The sequence below is a fragment of the Pleurodeles waltl genome, chromosome 5 (genome assembly GCF_031143425.1).
Source record: "Pleurodeles waltl isolate 20211129_DDA chromosome 5, aPleWal1.hap1.20221129, whole genome shotgun sequence".
In the NCBI taxonomy this organism is placed as follows: domain Eukaryota; kingdom Metazoa; phylum Chordata; class Amphibia; order Caudata; family Salamandridae; genus Pleurodeles; species Pleurodeles waltl.
Window position 1 is genome coordinate 1,339,392,458 of NC_090444.1, and position 21,709 is coordinate 1,339,414,166.

Here is a 21,709-nt window from a genome sequence, read left to right on the forward strand (position 1 = left end):
GAGGAAATTATTAATTTCAGGAATGCACAAACAATTCCAGAGTTGCTTCTCTAACTCTGCACCAATTACAACTTATCTTGTGTACCACTAGAATTGTGATCTTACTTTTGATACATCATCAGTGTAAACTTGAACACACAACTTAACTTCACTTAGCGTAATGGAAGCAGCTTTGCAATGGCACATTTATTCTGTTTAGTTCTCTGCTGAGAAAAGTTGTTTCCTGTGGAGTAGCCCTGCCCTCCATCCCTATGATGTCTGGGCTCATTTCAATCCTATTCTGATCATTGGAGCAGAGTGGTGTTTGCCTGTAGCTGTAGTAAATATCTGACCATTTTCATGGTAGCAAAGGTCAGAAGACATTTTGAATTCCAAAGAACACACACATTATTCTGCTTTTAGTACATCTCAAGTACTCTATACCTTGGTTTGCTAATTCTTTGCCTTTTGAATGAGCTTGACTACTGTGTAATTGTACGCTGAAGTAACATACAATTCCCTAATAGTAAAAGCATTTCGGATTTATAGTAATATTTTGTGAATGCCAGACAGACTGAAAATTAGCTATTTTTTAGCAAGAGATGCAGTTTGTCACTCCAAAATGCTTTCTAATTAATTTGAATCACTAAATGTTTCCATTTCATGTGCAAATAATCAGTTGTGAGAAGTTTATATCTTATCCCTATTATAAGGAATATATGTTCTCAATTTCCAACATATACTTCAAATACATGCATTTTTCTCACACTTTGATCATGGCATGCCTCGGCCCTTAAAAGAACACTTGTTGTCATGGAACAGGATGACCCTAAATATCATCACATAATAATAAAGTTGGTGATCTGAATATGAACATTTGAAATGATAGAAAAACATGTCATTGAGAAAGTTCTGTGCAACTAGACCCAGTATTCAAAAAGCGAATATCTCCCTGACCCATTTTGTTGATCGTATAGCACCATAATCACATATCCTTGGAAGGTTTGTGCAAGTAAGAACATACATTTCCCACAGTTCCTCTGACATTCTTCCTATACAGTCAAACTGCACTCAAACAAATGGGAAATTCAAGAATCTTCTCAGATGTCGTCTTAGAGTTTTGATAATCTAAAATATTTCTATTATGCAAACATCATCCTCCCTTATTGGAACCCTGCATCTTTACTTTTACAATCACTTTAGACATCGCTATTGGAAACAAAAAGATAGGTCCTGTTATTAAAAACCTGCAAGCTAGATGACAATAGGTGTCAAATATTGAAATGGTCATAGAATTCAAATTTTGAACTAAAACACATTGTCTTGCAAATCTTCAGCAAGTAAATAATTACATTTTTAATGATTGTCTACAGGTGAATTTGATATAATAGTTTTCTAGCCAATGTGACATAGATCTCTTATTTACATTTCATGATTAATGATTAATTCATTTTAATTTTCAGTTTCTTTAAGTTGTATATTCTCAAGACCCCAATCCAGTCATGCACTATTTATTGATTACTTTCCTTTATTCATCATTCCTTCAAGTTTCATTGCTAGATATTTCTGAAGTCTCCCTATCTCAGTCATCAATTCATTCTTTGACTCCCAGGCAGATCACTGCATATTTTCAAACCTCTTTTGCAGTTGTTGTGTTTTCTGTTACTGACAAATTTGAATTTAAAATCATTTTTCACTGCTAAGTAACTCCAGATAGATGTTACTCATGTACTCTTTAGTGCGTCTGAAAACTATTTCAACTTAACTTCATTTATTGCATCTATGATTTTCAAACTTTTGAACTGCGCTTACATCATGGTCTAACATCTGTAATAGATGTTATTCTCCGAATCAGCTCCAATTTTAACATATCAAATTAGAATTGTGCATATTTTACCATCATTTTATTTTCTACTTGAGACTATTTAAGAGAACATTTTAGCAATTTCAAATTTTTATGAAGTATTCAAATGTAATCCATTTTTGTAATAAATGAGTGTGTCTGAATGTGGGCACAATTTCTGTACTTGTCCATCCATTCCATTAGCAAGAATCAGTTGTGACTAATCTATTTCAAAGTTTTGTTATCAAAAGAGGAAGACAAGGAGGAAGCATAGTATGAAAAAGAGCAAGAGAAAATGAACAAGACAATCCTTGGAAACTAATTTACATATGTGTAGAAAGCTTGTAGGGAAATGTCTTCACCAAATTCATTCAAGTTGAAAGTAAGAAGAATGCATTTTATTTTTATGAGTTATTCATAAAGAACACAAACTCTTTTGGAGCCCTTCTTCTGCCTCACACAAAACTTTATATTTGTCACCCTAATAAACATGATGCTGTAACTTTGAAGCTTTAAATTTGAGAAACTTTGCCAATGACCTTGGATGTGAGGGAATCTGGTTGTGACATCCTTAATTTCCCCCATTGATCGCTTGAATAAATTCAGCAGATCTGGTAAAGTGTTTGGTTGTCCCCTACTTTCCTCTATGTGTCAACCTCTCCTGAATCTCTGTGCTCAGGTGCAAAACATCACTGTCACAGTACTGGAGTGCTGTTCATTGGCAATTGGCTACAAAAATAAGCTTCCCATGCTAGGTCTCCTAAAAACTCATCAGTGGCCATTTCTAGCAGAGTGATGAAGCTCCAGAACATCAGACACATCCATATAAGGCACTGCATGTGGCAGTCTGCCTTACTTTTGTAATTTTAATATTCAAACCATTCAGATGCTGTATCAGCCACATCATGATGCAATGACACCCAGAGAAGCACTCTCAGGCAGGAGAGGAAATTATTAATTTCAGGAATGCACAAACAATTCCAGAGTTGCTTCTCTAACTCTGCACCAATTACAACTTATCTTGTGTACCACTAGAATTGTGATCTTACTTTTGATACATCATCAGTGTAAACTTGAACACACAACCTAACTTCACTTAGCGTAATGGAAGCAGCTTTGCAATGGCACATTTATTCTGTTTAGTTCTCTGCTGAGAAAAGTTGTTTCCTGTGGAGTAGCCCTGCCCTCCATCCCTATGAAGTCTGGGCTCATTTCAATCCTATTCTGATCATTGGAGCAGAGTGGTGTTTGCCTATAGCTGTAGTAAATATCTGACCATTTTCATGGTAGCAAAGGTCAGAAGACATTTTGAATGCCAAAGAACACACACATTATTCTGCTTTTAGTACATCTCAAGTACTCTATACCTTGGTTTGCTAATTCTTTGCCTTTTGAATGAGCTTGACTACTGTGTAATTGTACGCTGAAGTAACATACAATTCCCTATTAGTAAAAGCATTTCGGATTTAGAGAAATATTTTGTGAATGCCTGACAGACTGAAAATTAGCTATTTTTTAGCAAGAGATGCAGTTTGTCACTCCAAAATGCTTTCTAATTAATTTGAATCTCTAAATGTTTCCATTTCATGTGGAAATAATCAGTTGTGAGAAGTTTATATCTTATCCCTATTATAAGGAATATATGTTCTCAATTTCCAACATATACTTCAAATACATGCATTTTTCTCACACTTTGATCATGGCATGCCTCGGCCCTTAAAAGAACACTTGTTGTCATGGAACAGGATGACCCTAAATATCATCACATAATAATAAAGTTGGTGATCTGAATATGAACATTTGAAATGATAGAAAAACATGTCATTGAGAAAGTTCTGTGCAACTAGACCCAGTATTCAAAAAGCGAATATCTCCCTGACCCATTTTGTTGATCGTATACCAACATAATCACATATCCTTGGAAGGTTTGTGCAAGTAATAACATACATTTCCCACAGTTCCTCTGACATTCTTCCTATACAGTCAAACTGCACTCAAACAAATGGGAAATTCAAGAATCTTCTCAGATGTCGTCTTAGAGTTTTGATAATCTAAAATATTTCTATTATGCAAACATCATCCTCCCTTATTGGAACCCTGCATGTTTACTTTTACAATCACTTTAGACATCCCTATTGGAAACAAAAAGATAGGTCCTGTTATTAAAAACCTGCAAGCTAGATGACAATAGGTGTCAAATATTGAAATGGTCATAGAATTCAAATTTTGAACTAAAACACATTGTCTTGTAAATCTTCAGCAAGTAAATAATTACATTTTTAATGATTGTCTACAGGTGAATTTGATATAATAGTTTTCTAGCCAATGTGACATAGATCTCTTATTTACATTTCATGATTAATGATTAATTCATTTTAATTTTCAGTTTCTTTAAGTTGTATATTCTCAAGACCCCAATCCAGTCATGCACTATTTATTGATTACTTTCCTTTATTCATCATTCCTTCAAGTTTCATTGCTAGATATTTCTGAAGTCTCCCTATCTCAGTCATCAATTCATTCTTTGACTCCCAGGCAGATCACTGCATATTTTTAAACCTCTTTTGTAGTTGTTGTGTTTTCTGTTACTGACAAATTTGAATTTAAAATCATTTTTCACTGCTAAGTAACTCCAGATAGATGTTACTCATGTACTCTTTAGTGCATCTGAAAACTCTTTCAACTTAACTTCATTTATTGCATCTATGATTTTCAAACTTTTGAACTGCGCTTACATCATGGTCTAACATCTGTAATAGATGTTATTCTCCCAATCAGCTCCAATTTTAACTTATCAAATTAGAATTGTGCATATTTTACCATCATTTTATTTTCTACTTGAGACTATTTAAGAGAACATTTTAGCAATTTCTAATTTTTATGAAGTATTCAAATGTAATCAATTTTTTAATAAATGAGTGTGTCTGAATGTGGACACAATTTCTGTACTTGTCCATCCATTCCATTAGCAAGAATCAGTTATGACTAATCTATTTCAAAGTTTTGTTATCAAAAGAGGAAGACAAGGAGGAAGCATGGTATGAAAAAGAGCAAGAGAAAATGAACAAGACGATCCTTGGAAACTAATTTACATATGTGTAGAAAGCTTGTAGGGAAATGTCTTCACCAAATTCATTCAAGTTGAAAGTAAGAAGAATGCATTTTATTTTTATGAGTTATAAATAAAGAACACAAACTCTTTTGGAGCCCTTCTTCTGCCTCACACAAAACTTTATATTTGTCACCCTAATAAACATGTTGCTGTAACTTTGAAGCTTTAAAAATGAGAAACTTTGCCAATGATCTTGGATGTGAGGGAATCTGATTGTGACATCCTTAATTTCCCCCATTGATCGCTTGGATAAATTTAGCAAATCTGGTAAAGTGTTTTGTTGTCCCCTACTTTCCTCTATGTGTCAACCTCTCCTGAATCTCTGTGCTCAGGTGCAAAACATCACTGTCACAGTACTGGAGTGCTGTTCATTGGCAATTGGCTACAAAAATAAGCTTCCCATGCTAGGTCTCCTAAAAACTCATCAGCGGCCATTTCTAGTAGAGTGATGAAGCTCCAGAACATCAGACACATCCATATAAGGCACTGCATGTGGCAGTCTGCCTTACTTTTGTAATTTTAATATTCATAACCATTCAGATGCTGTATCAGCCACATCATGATGCAATGACACCCAGACAAGCACTCTCAGGCAGGAGAGGAAATTATTAATTTCAGGAATGCACAAACAATTCCAGAGTTGCTTCTCTAACTCTGCACCAATTACAACTTATCTTGTGTACTTCTAGAATTGTGATCTTACTTTTGATACATCATCAGTGTAAACTTGAACACACAACCTAACTTCACTTAGCGTAATGGAAGCAGCTTTGCAATGGCACATTTATTCTGTTTAGTTCTCTGCTGAGAAAAGTTGTTTCCTGTTGAGTAGCCCTGCCCTCCATCCCTATGAAGTCTGGGCTCATTTCAATCCTATTCTGATCATTGGAGCAGAGTGGTGTTTGTCTGTTGCTGTAGTAAATATCTGACCATTTTCATGGTAGCAAAGGTCAGAAGACATTTTGAATGCCAAAGAACACACACATTATTCTGCTTTTAGTACATCTCAAGTACTCTATACCTTGGTTTGCTAATTCTTTGCCTTTTGAATGAGCTTGACTACTGTGTAATTGTACGCTGAAGTAACATACTATTCCCTATTAGTAAAAGCATTTCGGATTTATAGTAATATTTTGTGAATGCCTGACAGACTGAAAATTAGCTATTTTTTAGCAAGAGATGCAGTTTGTCACTCCAAAATGCCTTCTAATTAATTTGAATCACTAAATGTTTCCATTTCATGTGGAAATAATGAGTTGTGAGAAGTTTATATCTTTTCCCTATTATAAGGAATATATGTTCTCAATTTCCAACATATACTTCAAATACATGCACTTTTCTCACACTTTGATCATGGCATGCCTCGGCCCTTAAAAGAACACTTGTTGTCATGGAACAGGATGACCCTAAATATCATCACATAATAATAAAGTTGGTGATCTGAATATGAACATTTGAAATGATAGAAAAACATGTCATTGAGAAAGTTCTGTGCAACTAGACCCAGTATTCAAAAAGCGAATATCTCCCTGACCCATTTTGTTGATCGTATAGCACCATAATCACATATCCTTGGAAGGTTTGTGCAAGTAAGAACATACATTTCCCACAGTTCCTCTGACATTCTTCCTATACAGTCAAACTGCACTCAAACAAATGGGAAATTCAAGAATCTTCTCAGATGTCGTCTTAGAGTTTTGATAATCTAAAATATTTCTATTATGCAAACATCATCCTCCCTTATTGGAACCCTGCATGTTTACTTTTACAATCACTTTAGACATCCCTATTGGAAACAAAAAGATAGGTCCTGTTATTAAAAACCTGCAAGCTAGATGACAATAGGTGTCAAATATTGAAATGGTCATAGAATTCAAATTTTGAACTAAAACACATTGTCTTGCAAATCTTCAGCAAGTAAATAATTACGTGTTTAATGATTGTCTACAGGTGAATTTAATATAATAGTTTTCTAGCCAATGTGACATAGATCTCTTATTTACATTTCATGATTACTGATTAATTCATTTTAATTTTCAGTTTCTTTAAGTTGTATATTCTCAAGACCACAATCCAGTCATGCACTATTTATTGATTACTTTCCTTTATTCATCATTCCTTCAATTTTCATTGTTAGATATTTCTGAAGTCTCCCTATCTCAGTCATCAATTCATTCTTTGACTCCCAGGCAGATCACTGCATATTTTTAAACCTCTTTTGTAGTTGTTGTGTTTTCTATTACTGACAAATTTGAATTTAAAATCATTTTTCACTGCCAAGTAACTCCAGATAGATGTTACTCATGTACTCTTTAGTGCATCTGAAAACTCTTTCAACTTAACTTCATTTATTGCATCTATGATTTTCAAACTTTTGAACTGCGCTTACATCATGGTCTAACATCTGTAATAGATGTTATTCTCCGAATCAGCTCCAATTTTAACTTATCAAATTAGAATTGTGCATATTTTACCATCATTTTATTTTCTACTTGAGACTATTTAAGAGAACATTTTAGCAATTTCTAATTTTTATGAAGTATTCAAATGTATTCTATTTTTGTAATAAATGAGTGTGTCTGAATGTGGGCACAATTTCTGTACTTGTCCATCCATTCCATTAGCAAGAATCAGTTGTGACTAATCTATTTCAAAGTTTTGTTATCAAAAGAGGAAGACAAGGAGGAAGCATAGTATGAAAAAGAGCAAGAAAAAATTAACAAGACAATCCTTGGAAACAAATTTACATATGTGTAGAAAGCTTGTAGGGAAATGTCTTCACCAAATTCATTCAAGATGAAAGTAAGAAGAATGCATTTTATTTTTATGAGTTATTCATAAAGAACTCAAACTCTTTTGGAGCCCTTCTTCTGCCTCACACAAAACTTTATATTTGTCACCCTAATAAACATGATGATGTAACTTTGAAGCTTTAAATATGAGAAACTTTGCCAATAATCTTGGATGTGAGGGAATCTGGTTGTGACATCCTTAATTTCCCCCATTGATCGCTTGGATACATTCAGCAGATCTGGTAAAGTGTTTGGTTGTCCCCTACTTTCCTCTATGTGTCAACCTCTCCTGAATCTCTGTGCTCAGGTGCAAAACATCACTGTCACAGTACTGGAGTGCTGTTCATTGGCAATTGGCTACAAAAATAAGCTTCCCATGCTAGGTCTCCTCAAAACTCATCAGTGGCCATTTCTAGTAGAGTGATGAAGCTCCAGAACATCAGACACATCCATATAAGGCACTGCATGTGGCAATCTGCCTTACTTTTGTAATTTTAATATTCATAACCATTCAGATGCTGTATCAGACACATCATGATGCAATGACACCCAGACAAGCACTCTCGGGCAGGAGAGGAAATTATTAATTTCAGGAATGCACAACAATTCCAGAGTTGCTTCTCTAACTCTGCACCAATTACAACTTATCTTGTGTACCACTAGAATTGTGATCTTACTTTTGATACATCATCAGTGTAAACTTGAACACACAACCTAACTTCACTTAGCGTAATGGAAGCAGCTTTGCAATGGCACATTTATTCTGTTTAGTTCTCTGCTGAGAAAAGTTGTCTCCTGGGTAGTAGCCCTGCCCTCCATCCCTATGAAGTCTGGGCTCATTTCAATCCTATTCTGATCATTGGAGCAGAGTGGTGTTTGCCTGTAGCTGTAGTAAATATCTGACCATTTTCATGGTAGCAAAGGTCAGAAGACATTTTGAATGCCAAAGAACACACACATTATTCTGCTTTTAGTACATCTCAAGTACTCTATACCTTGGTTTGCTAATTCTTTGCCTTTTGAATGAGCTTGACTACTGTGTAATTGTACGCTGAAGTAACATACAATTCCCTATTAGTAAAAGCATTTCGGATTTATAGTAATATTTTGTGAATGCCTGACAGACTGAAAATTGGCTATTTTTTAGCAAGAGATGCAGTTTGTCACTCCAAAATGCTTTCTAATTAGTTTGAATCACTAAATGTTTCCATTTCATGTGGAAATAATGAGTTGTGAGAAGTTTATATCTTATCCCTACTATAAGGAATATATGTTCTCAATTTCCAACATATACTTCAAATACATGCATTTTTCTCACACTTTGATCATGGCATGCCTCGGCCCTTAAAAGAACATTTGTTGTCATGGAACAGGATGACCCTAAATATCATCACATAATAATAAAGTTGGTGATCTGAATATGAACATTTGAAATGATAGAAAAACATGTCATTGAGAAAGTTCTGTGCAACTAGACCCAGTATTCAAAAAGCGAATATCTCCCTGACCCATTTTGTTGATCGTATAGCACCATAATCACATATCCTTGGAAGGTTTGTGCAAGTAAGAACATACATTTCCCACAGTTCCTCTGACATTCTTCCTATACAGTCAAACTGCACTCAAACAAATGGGAAATTCAAGAATCTTCTCAGATGTCGTCTTAGAGTTTTGATAATCTAAAATATTTCTATTATGCAAACATCATCCTCCCTTATTGGAACCCTGCATGTTTACTTTTACAATCACTTTAGACATCCCTATTGGAAACAAAAAGATAGGTCCTGTTATTAAAAACCTGCAAGCTAGATGACAATAGGTGTCAAATATTGAAATGGTCATAGAATTCAAATTTTGAACTAAAACACATTGTCTTGCAAATCTTCAGCAAGTAAATAATTACGTGTTTAATGATTGTCTACAGGTGAATTTAATATAATAGTTTTCTAGCCAATGTGACATAGATCTCTTATTTACATTTCATGATTACTGATTAATTCATTTTAATTTTCAGTTTCTTTAAGTTGTATATTCTCAAGACCACAATCCAGTCATGCACTATTTATTGATTACTTTCCTTTATTCATCATTCCTTCAAGTTTCATTGCTAGATATTTCTGAAGTCTCCCTATCTCAGTCATCAATTCATTCTTTGACTCCCAGGCAGATCACTGCATATTTCTAAACCTCTTTTGTAGTTGTTGTGTTTTCTATTACTGACAAATTTGAATTTAAAATCATTTTTCACTGCCAAGTAACTCCAGATAGATGTTACTCATGTACTCTTTAGTGCATCTGAAAACTCTTTCAACTTAACTTCATTTATTGCATCTATGATTTTCAAACTTTTGAACTGCGCTTACATCATGGTCTAACATCTGTAATAGATGTTATTCTCCGAATCAGCTCCAATTTTAACTTATCAAATTAGAATTGTGCATATTTTAGCATCATTTTATTTTCTACTTGAGACTATTTAAGAGAACATTTTAGCAATTTCTAATTTTTATGAAGTATTCAAATGTAATCTATTTTTGTAATAAATGAGTGTGTCTGAATGTGGGCACAATTTCTGTACTTGTCCATCCATTCCATTAGCAAGAATCAGTTGTGACTAATCTATTTCAAAGTTTTGTTATCAAAAGAGGAAGACAAGGAGGAAGCATAGTATGAAAAAGAGCAAGAAAAAATTAACAAGACAATCCTTGGAAACGAATTTACATATGTGTAGAAAGCTTGTAGGGAAATGTCTTCACCAAATTCATTCAAGTTGAAAGTAAGAAGAATGCATTTTATTTTTATGAGTTATTCATAAAGAACACAAACTCTGTTGGAGCCCTTCTTCTGCCTCACACAAAACTTTATATTTGTCACCCTAATAAACATGATGATGTAACTTTGAAGCTTTAAATATGAGAAACTTTGCCAATAATCTTGGATGTGAGGGAATCTGGTTGTGACATCCTTAATTTCCCCCATTGATCGCTTGGATAAATTCAGCAGATCTGGTAAAGTGTTTGGTTGTCCCCTACTTTCCTCTATGTGTCAACCTCTCCTGAATCTCTGTGCTCAGGTGCAAAACATCACTGTCACAGTACTGGAGTGCTGTTCATTGGCAATTGGCTACAAAAATAAGCTTCCCATGCTAGGTCTCCTGAAAACTCATCAGTGGCCATTTCTATTAGAGTGATGAAGCTCCAGAACATCAGACACATCCATATAAGGCACTGCATGTGGCAGTCTGCCTTACTTTTGTAATTTTAATATTCATAACCATTCAGATGCTGTATCAGACACATCATGATGCAATGACACCCAGACAAGCACTCTCAGGCAGGAGAGGAAATTATTAATTTCAGGAATGCACAAACAATTCCAGAGTTGCTTCTCTAACTCTGCACCAATTACAACTTATCTTGTGTACCACTAGAATTGTGATCTTACTTTTGATACATCATCAGTGTAAACTTGAACACACAACCTAACTTCACTTAGCGTAATGGAAGCAGCTTTGCAATGGCACATTTATTCTGTTTAGTTCTCTGCTGAGAAAAGTTGTCTCCTGGGTAGTAGCCCTGCCCTCCATCCCTATGAAGTCTGGGCTCATTTCAATCCTATTCTGATCATTGGAGCAGAGTGGTGTTTGCCTGTAGCTGTAGTAAATATCTGACCATTTTCATGGTAGCAAAGGTCAGAAGACATTTTGAATGCCAAAGAACACACACATTATTCTGCTTTTAGTACATCTCAAGTACTCTATACCTTGGTTTGCTAATTCTTTGCCTTTTGAATGAGCTTGACTACTGTGTAATTGTACGCTGAAGTAACATACAATTCCCTATTAGTAAAAGCATTTCGGATTTATAGTAATATTTTGTGAATGCCTGACAGACTGAAAATTGGCTATTTTTTAGCAAGAGATGCAGTTTGTCACTCCAAAATGCTTTCTAATTAATTTGAATCACTAAATGTTTCCATTTCATGTGGAAATAATGAGTTGTGAGAAGTTTATATCTTATCCCTACTATAAGGAATATATGTTCTCAATTTCCAACATATACTTCAAATACATGCATTTTTCTCACACTTTGATCATGGCATGCCTCGGCCCTTAAAAGAACACTTGTTGTCATGGAACAGGATGACCCTAAATATCATCACATAATAATAAAGTTGGTGATCTGAATATGAACATTTGAAATGATAGAAAAACATGTCATTGAGAAAGTTCTGTGCAACTAGACCCAGTATTCAAAAAGCGAATATCTCCCTGACCCATTTTGTTGATCGTATAGCACCATAATCACATATCCTTGGAAGGTTTGTGCAAGTAAGAACATACATTTCCCACAGTTCCTCTGACATTCTTCCTATACAGTCAAACTGCACTCAAACAAATGGGAAATTCAAGAATCTTCTCAGATGTCGTCTTAGAGTTTTGATAATCTAAAATATTTATATTATGCAAACATCATCCTCCCTTATTGGAACCCTGCATGTTTACTTTTACAATCACTTTAGACATCCCTATTGGAAACAAAAAGATAGGTCCTGTTATTAAAAACCTGCAAGCTAGATGACAATAGGTGTCAAATATTGAAATGGTCATAGAATTCAAATTTTGAACTAAAACACATTGTCTTGCAAATCTTCAGCAAGTAAATAATTACGTGTTTAATGATTGTCTACAGGTGAATTTAATATAATAGTTTTCTAGCCAATGTGACATAGATCTCTTATTTACATTTCATGATTACTGATTAATTCATTTTAATTTTCAGTTTCTTTAAGTTGTATATTCTCAAGACCACAATCCAGTCATGCACTATTTATTGATTACTTTCCTTTATTCATCATTCCTTCAAGTTTCATTGCTAGATATTTCTGAAGTCTCCCTATCTCAGTCATCAATTCATTCTTTGACTCCCAGGCAGATCACTGCATATTTTTAAACCTCTTTTGTAGTTGTTGTGTTTTCTATTACTGACAAATTTGAATTTAAAATCATTTTTCACTGCCAAGTAACTCCAGATAGATGTTACTCATGTACTCTTTAGTGCATCTGAAAACTCTTTCAACTTAACTTCATTTATTGCATCTATGATTTTCAAACTTTTGAACTGCGCTTACATCATGGTCTAACATCTGTAATAGATGTTATTCTCCGAATCAGCTCCAATTTTAACTTATCAAATTAGAATTGTGCATATTTTAGCATCATTTTATTTTCTACTTGAGACTATTTAAGAGAACATTTTAGCAATTTCTAATTTTTATGAAGTATTCAAATGTAATCTATTTTTGTAATAAATGAGTGTGTCTGAATGTGGGCACAATTTCTGTACTTGTCCATCCATTCCATTAGCAAGAATCAGTTGTGACTAATCTATTTCAAAGTTTTGTTATCAAAAGAGGAAGACAAGGAGGAAGCATAGTATGAAAAAGAGCAAGAGAAAATGAACAAGACAATCCTTGGAAACTAATTTACATATGTGTAGAAAGCTTGTAGGGAAATGTCTTCACCAAATTCATTCAAGTTGAAAGTAAGAAGAATGCATTTTATTTTTATGAGTTATTCATAAAGAACACAAACTCTTTTGGAGCCCTTCTTCTGCCTCACACAAAACTTTATATTTGTCACCCTAATAAACATGATGCTGTAACTTTGAAGCTTTAAATATGAGAAACTTTGCCAATGATCTTGGATGTGAGGGAATCTGGTTGTGACATCCTTAATTTCCCCCATTGATCGCTTGGATAAATTCAGCAGATCTGGTAAAGTGTTTGGTTGCCCCCTACTTTCCTCTATGTGTCAACCTCTCCTGAATCTCTGTGCTCAGGTGCAACACATCACTGTCACAGTACTGGAGTGCTGTTCATTGGCAATTGGCTACAAAAATAAGCTTCCCATGCTAGGTCTCCTAAAAACTCATCAGTGGCCATTTCTAGTAGAGTGATGGAGCTCCAGAACATCAGACACATCCATATAAGGCACTGCATGTGGCAGTCTGCCTTACTTTTGAAATTAGAATATTCATAACCATTCAGATGCTGTATCAGACACATCATGATGCAATGACACCCAGACAAGCAGTCTCAGGCAGGAGAGGAAATTATTAATTTCAGGAATGCACAAACAATTCCAGAGTTGCTTCTCTAACTCTGCACCAATTACAACTTATCTTGTGTACCACTAGAATTGTGATCTTTCTTTTGATACATCATCAGTGTAAACTTGAACACACAACCTAACTTGACTTAGCGTAATGGAAGCAGCTTTGCAATGGCACATTTATTCTGTTTAGTTCTCTGCTGAGAAAAGTTGTTTCCTGTGGAGTAGCCCTGCCCTCCATCCCTATGAAGTCTGGGCTCATTTCAATCCTATTCTGATCATTGGAGCAGAGTGGTGTTTGCCTGTAGCTGTAGTAAATATCTGACCATTTTCATGGTAGCTAAGGTCAGAAGACATTTTGAATGCCAAAGAACACACACATTATTCTGCTTTTAGTACATCTCAAGTACCCAAACCTTGGTTTGCTAATTCTTTCCCTTTTGAATGAGCTTGACTACTGTGTAATTGTACGCTGAAGTAACATACAATTCCCTATTAGTAAAAGCATTTCAGATTTATAGTAATATTTTGTGAATGCCTGACAGACTGAAAATTAGCTATTTTTTAGCAAGAGATGCAGTTTGTCACTCCAAAATGCTTTCTAATTAATTTGAATCACTAAATGTTTCCATTTCATGTGGAAACAATCAGTTGTGAGAAGTTTATATCTTATCCCTATTATAAGGAATATATGTTCTCAATTTCCAACATATACTTCAAATACATGCATTTTTCTCACACTTTGATCATGGCATGCCTCGGCCCTTAAAAGAACACTTGTTGTCATGGAACAGGATGACCCTAAATATCATCACATAATAATAAAGTTGGTGATCTGAATATGAACATTTGAAATGGTAGAAAAACATGTCACTGAGAAAGTTCTGTGCAACTAGACCCAGTATTCAAAAAGCGAATATCTCCCTGACCCATTTTGTTGATCGTATAGCACCAAAATCACATATCCTTGGAAGGTTTGTGCAAGTAAGAACATACATTTCCCACAGTTCCTCTGACATTCTTCCTATACAGTCAAACTGCACTCAAACAAATGGGAAATTCAAGAATCTTCTCAGATGTCGTCTTAGAGTTTTGATAATCTAAAATATTTCTATTATGCAAACATCAACCTCCCTTATTGGAACCCTGCATGTTTACTTTTACAATCACTTTAGACATCCCTATTGGAAACAAAAAGATAGGTCCTGTTATTAAAAACCTGCAAGCTAGATGACAATAGGTGTCAAATATTGAAATGGTCATAGAATTCAAATTTTGAACTAAAACACATTGTCTTGCAAATCTTCAGTAAGTAAATAATTAAATTTTTAATGATTGTCTACAGATGAATTTGATATAATAGTTTTCTAGCCAATGTGACATAGATCTCTTATTTACATTTCATGATTACTGATTAATTCATTTTAATTTTCAGTTTCTTTAAGTTGTATATTCTCAAGACCACAATCCAGTCATGCACTATTTATTGATTACTTTCCTTTATTCATCATTCCTTCAAGTTTCATTGCTAGATATTTCTGAAGTCTCCCTATCTCAGTCATCAATTCATTCTTTGACTCCCAGGCAGATCACTGCATATTTTTAAACCTCTTTTGTAGTTGTTGTGTTTTCTATTACTGACAAATTTGAATTTACAATAATTTTTCACTGCTAAGTAACTCCAGATAGATGTTACTCATGTACTCTTTAGTGCATCTGAAAACTCTTTCAACTTAACTTAATTTATTGCATCTATGATTTTCAAACTTTTGAACTGCGCTTACATCATGGTCTAACATCTGTTATAGATGTTATTCTCCGAATCAGCTCCAATTTTAACTTATCAAATTAGAATTGTGCATATTTTACCATCATTTTATTTTCTACTTGAGACTATTTAAGAGAACATTTTAGCAATTTCTAATTTTTATGAAGTATTCAAATGTAATCAATTTTTTAATAAATGAGTGTGTCTGAATGTGGGCACAATTTCTGTACTTGTCCATCCATTCCATTAGCAAGAATCAGTTGTGACTAATCTATTTCAAAGTTTTGTTATCAAAAGAGGAAGACAAGGAGGAAGCACAGTATGAAAAAGAGCAAGAGAAAATGAACAAGACAATCCTTGGAAACTAATTTACATATGTGTAGAAAGCTTGTAGGGAAATGTCTTCACCAAATTCATTCAAGTTGAAAGTAAGAAGAATGCATTTTATTTTTATGAGTTATTCATAAAGAACACAAACTCTTTTGGAGCCCTTCTTCTGCCTCACACAAAACTTTATATTTGTCACCATAATAAACATGATGCTGTAACTTTGAAGCTTTAAATATGAGAAACTTTGCCAATGATCTTGGATGTGAGGGAATCTGGTTGTGACATCCTTAATTTCCCCCATTGATCGCTTGGATAAATTCAGCAGATCTGGTAAAGTGTTTTGTTGTCCCCTACTTTCCTCTATGTGTCAACCTCTCCTGAATCTCTGTGCTCAGGTGCAAAACATCACTGTCACAGTACTGGAGTGCTGTTCATTGGCAATTGGCTACAAAAATAAGCTTCCCATGCTAGGTCTCCTAAAAACTCATCAGTGGCCATTTCTAGTAGAGTGATGAAGCTCCAGAACATCCGACACATCCATATAAGGCACTGCATGTGGCAGTCTGCCTTACTTTTGTAATTTTAATATTCATAACCATTCAGATGCTGTATCAGACACATCATGATGCAATGACACCCAGACAAGCACTCTCAGGCAGGAGAGGAAATTATTAATTTCAGGAATGCACAAACAATTCCAGAGTTGCTTCTCTAACTCTGCACCAATTACAACTTATCTTGTGTACCACTAGAATTGTGATCTTACTTTTGATACATCATCAGTGTAAACTTGAACACACAACCTAACTTCACTTAGCGTAATGGAAGCAGCTTTGCAATGGCACATTTATTCTGTTTAGTTCTCTGCTGAGAAAAGTTGTTTCCTGTGGAGTAGCCCTGCCCTCCATCCCTATGAAGTCTGGGCTCATTTCAATCCTATTCTGATCATTGGAGCAGAGTGGTGTTTGCCTGTAGCTGTAGTAAATATCTGACCATTTTCATGGTAGCAAAGGTCAGAAGACATTTTGAATGCCAAAGAACACACACATTATTCTGCTTTTAGTACATCTCAAGTACTCTATACCTTGGTTTGCTAATTCTTTGCCTTTTGAATGAGCTTGACTACTGTGTAATTGTACGCTGAAGTAACATACAATTCCCTAATAGTAAAAGCATTTCGGATTTATAGTAATATTTTGTGAATTCCTGACAGACTGAAAATTAGCTATTTTTTAGCAAGAGATGCAGTTTGTCACTCCAAAATGCTTTCTAATTAATTTGAATCACTAAATGTTTCCATTTCATGTGGAAATAATGAGTTGTGAGAAGTTTATATCTTATCCCTATTATAAGGAATATATGTTCTCAATTTCCAACATATACTTCAAATACATGCATTTTTCTCACACTTTGATCATGGCATGCCTCGGCCCTTAAAAGAACATTTGTTGTCATGGAACAGGATGACCCTAAATATCATCACATAATAATAAAGTTGGTGATCTGAATATGAACATTTGAAATGATAGAAAAACATGCCATTGAGAAAGTTCTGTGCAACTAGACCCAGTATTCAAAAAGCGAATATCTCCCTGACCCATTTTGTTGATCGTATAGCACCATAATCACATATCCTTGGAAGGTTTGTGCAAGTAAGAACATACATTTCCCACAGTTCCTCTGACATTCTTCCTATACAGTCAAACTGCACTCAAACAAATGGGAAATTCAAGAATCTTCTCAGATGTCGTCTTAGAGTTTTGATAATCTAAAATATTTCTATTATGCAAACATCATCCTCCCTTATTGGAACCCTGCATGTTTACTTTTACAATGACTTTAGACATCCCTATTGGAAACAAAAAGATAGGTCCTGTTATTAAAAACCTGCAAGCTAGATGACAATAGGTGTCAAATATTGAAATGGTCATAGAATTCAAATTTTGAACTAAAACACATTGTCTTGCAAATCTTCAGCAAGTAAATAATTACGTTTTTAATGATTGTCTACAGATGAATTTGATATAATAGTTTTCTAGCCAATGTCACATAGATCTCTTATTTACATTTCATGATTACTGATTAATTCATTTTAATTTTCAGTTTCTTTAAGTTGTATATTCTCAAGACCACAATCCAGTCATGCACTATTTATGGATTACTTTCCTTTATTCATCATTCCTTCAAGTTTCATTGCTAGATATTTCTGAAGTCTCCCTATCTCAGTCATCAATTCATTCTTTTACTCCCAGGCAGATCACTGCATATTTTTAAACCTCTTTTGTAGTTGTTGTGTTTTCTATTACTGACAAATTTGAATTTACAATCATTTTCACTGCTAAGTAACTCCAGATAGATGTTACTCATGTACTCTTTAGTGCATCTGAAAACTCTTTCAACTCAACTTCATTTATTGCATCTATGATTTTCAAACTTTTGAACTGCGCTTACATCATGGTCTAACATCTGTAATAGATGTTATTCTCCGAATCAGCTCCAATTTTAACTTATCAAATTAGAATTGTGCATATTTTACCATCATTTTATTTTCTACTTGAGACTATTTAAGAGAACATTTTAGCAATTTCTAATTTTTATGAAGTATTCAAATGTAATCCATTTTTTAATAAATGAGTGTGTCTGAATGTGGGCACAATTTCTGTACTTGTCCATCCATTCCATTAGCAAGAATCAGTTGTGACTAATCTATTTCAAATTTTTGTTATCAAAAGAGGAAGACAAGGAGGAAGCATAGTATGAAAAAGAGCAAGAGAAAATGAACAAGACAATCCTTGGAAACTAATTTACATAGGTGTAGAAAGCTTGTAGGGAAATGTCTTCACCAAATTCATTCAAGTTGAAAGTAAGAAGAATGCATTTTATTTTTATGAGTTATTCATAAAGAACACAAACTCTTTTGGAGCCCTTCTTCTGCCTCACACAAAACTTTATATTTGTCACCCTAATAAACATGATGCTGTAACTTTGAAGCTTTAAATATGAGAAACTTTGCCAATGATCTTGGATGTGAGGGAATCTGGTTGTGACATCCTTAATTTCCCCCATTGATCGCTTGGATAAATTCAGCAGATCTGGTAAAGTGTTTGGTTGTCCCCTACTTTCCTCTATGTGTCAACCTCTCCTGAATCTCTGTGCTCAGGTGCAAAACATCACTGTCACAGTACTGGAGTGCTGTTCATTGGCAATTGGCTACAAAAATAAGCTTCCCATGCTAGGTCTCCTAAAAACTCATCAGTGGCCATTTCTAGAAGAGTGATGGAGCTCCAGAACATCAGACACATCCATATAAGGCACTGCATGTGGCAGTCTGCCTTACTTTTGTAATTAGAATATTCATAACCATTCAGATGCTGTATCAGACACATCATGATGCAATGACACCCAGACAAGCACTCTCAGGCAGGAGAGGAAATTATTAATTTCAGGAATGCACAAACAATTCCAGAGTTGCTTCTCTAACTCTGCACCAATTACAACTTATCTTGTGTACCACTAGAATTGTGATCTTACTTTTGATACATCATCAGTGTAAACTTGAACACACAACCTAACTTGACTTAGCGTAATGGAAGCAGCTTTGCAATGGCACATTTATTCTGTTTAGTTCTCTGCTGAGAAAAGTTGTTTCCTGTGGAGTAGCCCTGCCCTCCATCCCTATGAAGTCTGGGCTCATTTCAATCCTATTCTGATCATTGGAGCAGAGTGGTGTTTGCCTGTAGCTGTAGTAAATATCTGACCATTTTCATGGTAGCTAAGGTCAGAAGACATTTTGAATGCCAAAGAACACACACATTATTCTGCTTTTAGTACATCTCAAGTACCCAAACCTTGGTTTGCTAATTCTTTGCCTTTTGAATGAGATTGACTACTGTGTAATTGTACGCTGAAGTAACATACAATTCCCTATTAGTAAAAGCATTTCGGATTTATAGTAATATTTTGTGAATGCCTGACAGACTGAAAATTAGCTATTTTTTAGCAAGAGATGCAGTTTGTCACTCCAAAATGCTTTCTAATTAATTTGAATCACTAAATGTTTCCATTTCATGTGGAAACAATCAGTTGTGAGAAGTTTATATCTTATCCCTATTATAAGGAATATATGTTCTCAATTTCCAACATATACTTCAAATACATGCATTTTTCTCACACTTTGATCATGGCATGCCTCGGCCCTTAAAAGAACACTTGTTGTCATGGAACAGGATGACCATAAATATCATCACATAATAATAAAGTTGGTGATCTGAATATGAACATTTGAAATGGTAGAAAAACATGTCACTGAGAAAGTTCTGTGCAACTAGACCCAGTATTCAAAAAGCGAATATCTCCCTGACCCATTTTGTTGATCGTATAGCACCAAAATCACATATCCTTGGAAGGTTTGTGCAAGTAAGAACATACATTTCCCACAGTTCCTCTGACATTCTTCCTATGCAGTCAAACTGCACTCAAACAAATGGGAAATTCAAGAATCTTCTCAGATGTCGTCTTAGAGTTTTGATAATCTAAAATATTTCTATTATGCAAACATCAATCTCCCTTATTGGAACCCTGCATGTTTACTTTTACAATCACTTTAGACATCCCTATTGGAAACAAAAAGATAGGTCCTGTTATTAAAAACCTGCAAGCTAGATGACAATAGGTGTCAAATATTGAAATGGTCATAGAATTCAAATTTTGAACTAAAACACATTGTCTTGCAAATCTTCAGTAAGTAAATAATTAAGTTTTTATTGATTGTCTGCAGATGAATTTGATATAATAGTTTTCTAGCCAATGTGACATAGATCTCTTATTTACATTTCATGATTACTGATTAATTCATTTTAATTTTCAGTTTCTTTAAGTTGTATATTCTCAAGACCACAATCCAGTCATGCACTATTTATTGATTACTTTCCTTTATTCATCATTCCTTCAAGTTTCATTGCTAGATATTTCTGAAGTCTCCCTATCTCAGTCATCAATTCATTCTTTGACTCCCAGGCAGATCACTGCATATTTTTAAACCTCTTTTGTAGTTGTTGTGTTTTCTATTACTGACAAATTTGAATTTACAATAATTTTTCACTGCTAAGTAACTCCAGATAGATGTTACTCATGTACTCTTTAGTGCATCTGAAAACTCTTTCAACTTAACTTCATTTATTGCATCTATGATTTTCAAACTTTTGAACTGCGCTTACATCATGGTCTAACATCTGTTATAGATGTTATTCTCCGAATCAGCTCCAATTTTAACTTATCAAATTAGAATTGTGCATATTTTACCATCATTTTATTTTCTACTTGAGACTATTTAAGAGAACATTTTAGCAATTTCTAATTTTTATGAAGTATTCAAATGTAAAAAAAATTTTAATAAATGAGTGTGTCTGAATGTGGGCACAATTTCTGTACTTGTCCATCCATTCCATTAGCAAGAATCAGTTGTGACTAATCTATTTCAAAGTTTTGTTATCAAAAGAGGAAGACAAGGAGGAAGCACAGTATGAAAAAGAGCAAGAGAAAATGAACAAGACAATCCTTGGAAACTAATTTACATATGTGTAGAAAGCTTGTAGGGAAATGTCTTCACCAAATTCATTCAAGTTGAAAGCAAGAAGAATGCATTTTATTTTTATGAGTTATTCATAAAGAACACAAACTCTTTTGGAGCCCTTCTTCTGCCTCACACAAAACTTTATATTTGTCACCCTAATAAACATGATGCTGTAACTTTGAAGCTTTAAATATGAGAAAC